Source organism: Monodelphis domestica, chromosome 1, assembly GCF_027887165.1.
Source record: "Monodelphis domestica isolate mMonDom1 chromosome 1, mMonDom1.pri, whole genome shotgun sequence".
NCBI classification, from domain to species: Eukaryota; Metazoa; Chordata; class Mammalia; order Didelphimorphia; family Didelphidae; genus Monodelphis; species Monodelphis domestica.
Window position 1 is genome coordinate 352879114 of NC_077227.1, and position 3988 is coordinate 352883101.

Here is a 3988-nt window from a genome sequence, read left to right on the forward strand (position 1 = left end):
CTTAGAAATGTATCATGATGGATAGGTTGTGCCCCAGTCACAGGTACTGCTTTGAAGCTGGACATGGATGATTTTACTTTGAGAGGATATGCTGTGAGTATAGAGAGTAATAAGTGGTTACAATAGCCTCCCGACAATAGCCTCCCTTAACCCTAGAATCTGCACCAAGAGTTTCTATCTGAATGACAAGTATCATGCAATTAACATTTTCTGTCCTTCTGCTTCCTCCTGTGTGACAGTAACCCAGGAGAGCGGAACCACTAGTAAAACCACAGCCCAGGTGGGGGATAGGTAGATGGTAATTATAAATTACTTGTATTTTTTAGTAATTGTTCTTTTCAGTTTAATTAAACAAATATCTAGAAGCTTAGAACTTTAGATATGGGAAGAATGATAGAAGCCATTCATTTCAATCCCATAATTAGACAAGAGAGGAAGTGGAGGATTAAAATAATGAAATGATTCATCTAAAAGCAAACAACAGGTTGATATTAGAGATGAGACTAAAATTCAGAGCTTCTGGGTCCTAGTCAAATGCATACCCATTAACTACTTCTGTGGATATTATTCCTTCCTTCCTCCTATAGTAAGATTTTTCAGGAATAGTTTTGCTTCCCATCACATAGAGAGACAAAGACGATTAATAAACTGACCCATGGTAGTAGTCTCTCGGTAACCGAGGATGATGATTGTCTTTGTGCGTTTTCATCTATGATAGATGAGTGTGTACAAAGACACTTGTGCATGAAGGAGATTTAAGTGGAAAAGTCGATGCACAGAGACAATCCCACTCTCTCGGCGTTGGAAGCCTGGGTCCAGTGGCACAAAAAGTCGTTACACCTGGAGACTTCCTCAGCTGCATTGGATGGCCGTGTTGTCTTTTGTGCTCCAACACGCCCTAAGCACTCCACAGTGCCTTGCTGCGTCGCCCTCTCAGCCGTTGAACCTTCTTGTTGGCTTGTTCTGTCTGTTCAGCCAAAGCAGTCTTCACATGCTGGGTGAGCAAAGCCCTGGTTCACCAGGGGTCGATGACCCGATGGCTACCCTCACAAGTTTTAGCTGGCCTGTCGAAGCCGTTGCCCGGGGTGTGGCCACTGCCACATGCTAGCAGTTACTGGGAACCACAAGTGAGAGCTGGGTGTCAGGTGGGGGTCAGAGGCTGGAGAGCTGCCCTAGGAGGGCACAACAAGCCCTCCATACCAGAGATACTACCCCTCCCTGAACACCCCATACACCCCTAAAATATGGAATGCTTCACGAATTTGCGTGTCATCCTTGTGCAGGGGCCATGCTAATCTTCTTTGTATCGTTCCAATTTTAGTATATGTGCTGCCGAAGCAAGCACAAACTGACCCATACCTACAAGGAATTCACAACTCAGTAAAGTAGATAAGACACACACCTAAGAACAATTAATTAACAAGGCAGAGTGCCACTAGTCTTAAGAGCAATAGAGACAAAGCACCATGGAAGTTTAGAGGAGAGGACAGTTTCTTAGTAAGGGGAAATCAAAGAGAGCTTCATGCAGAGGTTACATTTTACTTCATACCTGAAAGATGGGCACATCAAAAGTACAGAGGAGATGGGGAAGACTAGGGATGAAGGCTTGTCTCTTACCACCTGGGATGCAGGGCAGTGTTGAAGCGGTCAAAGATGAACTCCTAGGGTCCACTGAATGGAGAGACAGGAATGGAGAGCTACTCCAACTAGGGAATTATGCTCCCAAGTGATAATTAATATCTTATATCTAGAATTGATTTTATACTTTCACTTTTTAATTTAAAAATGTTGATACCTTTTGCTTTAGTTTTACCTTCATTCCCCATCATATCCCTCTCTCATTCTGCAAAAGTGACTAACACTTAAACATGGCTAATATGATATATCTCTTTTATACACATAGCCCTTTCACTACCCAAACCCCACATTCCTTCTGCAAAGGAGGGAGAGAGGAACATTTTCATATTTCTTCTCTGAGGCTAAGCTTGACCATTATACTTTTACAACATTTGATTTCATTTATATTTTTTCCTTCATATGTTGCAGTCATTATATATACCATAATTCCTAGTTTTTCTAACTTTACTCTGAATAAGTTCACACAGGTCTTTCTTATTGTTTTATGTATTCTTCATATTCACCCTTTCTTTTGGTGCAGTAATGTTCCATGATATGCATTTCTAAAATTTTTTGAGCTATTCCCCAATATGTACACTTTGTTTCTAGTTATTTGCCACTACAAAAGGTGCTACTTTAAATATTTTGCAGTAGATGAAACCTTTCTTTCTGTCATTGCCATCATTTCAACCAGTGCCTCGTGTGGGAATTTTGAGTCAAGGTATGGAGATTTAAAAAAAAATCTTCACCATTACAAATTGCTTTCCAGAGTGATTTTACCTATTTATAACTCTACCAATGTGGATCAGTGTGCCTCTTTTAGTACACATTGTACCCTTCAGCACTGACTTTTCCAGTCATTTGACATTTTTGCCAATTAGTTGTGAGAAATGTTGGGGTTATTTTGATTTGCATTTCTCTTATTATTAGTGATTTGGAGAATACTTTCATATGGTTCTTAAAAGTATGCAGTTCTTTTCAGAATTATTTGTTATCACTGATCCATTAAGGAATAGCCCTGGGTCTTGTATATTTGTATTTGTTCTCTCTGTATTTGGTTTCCAAATGAGTTCAGAAATATTTGATACAAAGATTTTTCCTTGTAGACAGTTTATCTTTTATTTTTTATGTATGGTTTTAAAAATTCAGATCATATATCCATTTTGAGCTTATAATTCAAGGTGTAGCATATTCAAACTGGTCAAAACCTACTTTTTGGCAAATTTCATCCCAATTTTTCCATTATTTCTTGTCAAATAGGTAGTTTATTACCATGCAATTGATGTTCTTGGGCTTATATAATGCTGAGATACTGAGTTCATCATTTCTGATTCTTCCTATCTATGCTATTCCAGGAACCTACCGCATAGTATTATTTGAGGAATGGAAGTGTGATTCCTTTCTTATTTCCATTTATTTTCATATTTCTCTAAGGTTCTATATCTTTTTTTTTCTTCAAATGAATTTTGTCATTATTTTATCTAATTCTAAAAATATCTCCAAAACAGTTTGATTAGGATATCACTAAATCTCTAAATAATGCCATAATTTTAATTATACTAGATGAAGTCCAGTCATATGCACTGATTAGTCCTTTAGTTATTCACATCACTCTGAATTTCTTTATGGAGTATTTATAGCTGTGTCTATACAAGACTTGACTGTGCCGAAGCAGATTGAATCCCAGATATTTTATATATTTTGAATATGATTTATCTTTCTTTTGGATTTTGTTATTGCTATATAGAATTGTTTCTGATTTTTGTGGTTTTACTTTGTATTCTATTTCTTTATTGATGTTTTTGTCTCTGTTTCTTTTATGATTCTCTAGGATTTTTAATGTATCACATCATCAGCCAATAATTATAGTTTTTTCCCTTCTATGTCTATGCTCATTATTTTAATTTTTTCTCCTCTCTTGTTGTCTTTGATGCCATTTTATGAATTATGTCAACTAACATAAGAGGAAGTAAAACATTATGAAAGCATTTAGTGCCTAATACATATAAATCTAACTTAAAATTTTAGATATTTGCATTTTCTAATATAAAAGGCTTATTCTCTTTCTTTATTTGATTGTTTTTTAGCATCAACAAACATTCTACTTTCTCAAAGATTTTTTTTGTTTGTTGATATAATTATATGGTTTCACATATTTTTATTTAGAAATATGGTCATGTTCATTGTTTTCCTGATGTTGAAGTAATCTTACATCCTTATTTTAATCCAATTGGATCATTCTGAATAATTCTTTTGTATATTTTGTATAGTCTTTTTTTTGTCAGGATTTTATTTAAAATTATTTTTGGGATCAATATCCATTAATGATAGATGTATATAGAGCTCTTTCTTTGCTTTGGTCTTCTTGGGT

At 35.9% G+C, this 3988-nt stretch overlaps 1 non-coding gene across 1 annotated transcript; it reads right to left on the bottom strand.

Annotated features, from left to right (window-relative positions):
* Nucleotides 1–1238: 1238 nt before the first annotated feature.
* On the bottom strand, nucleotides 1239–1345 carry LOC130456816 (U6 spliceosomal RNA). The gene has a single exon (XR_008915837.1). It is a non-coding gene; the product is annotated as a U6 spliceosomal RNA (small nuclear RNA).
* Between the last annotated feature and the right edge of the window lie 2643 nt (nucleotides 1346–3988).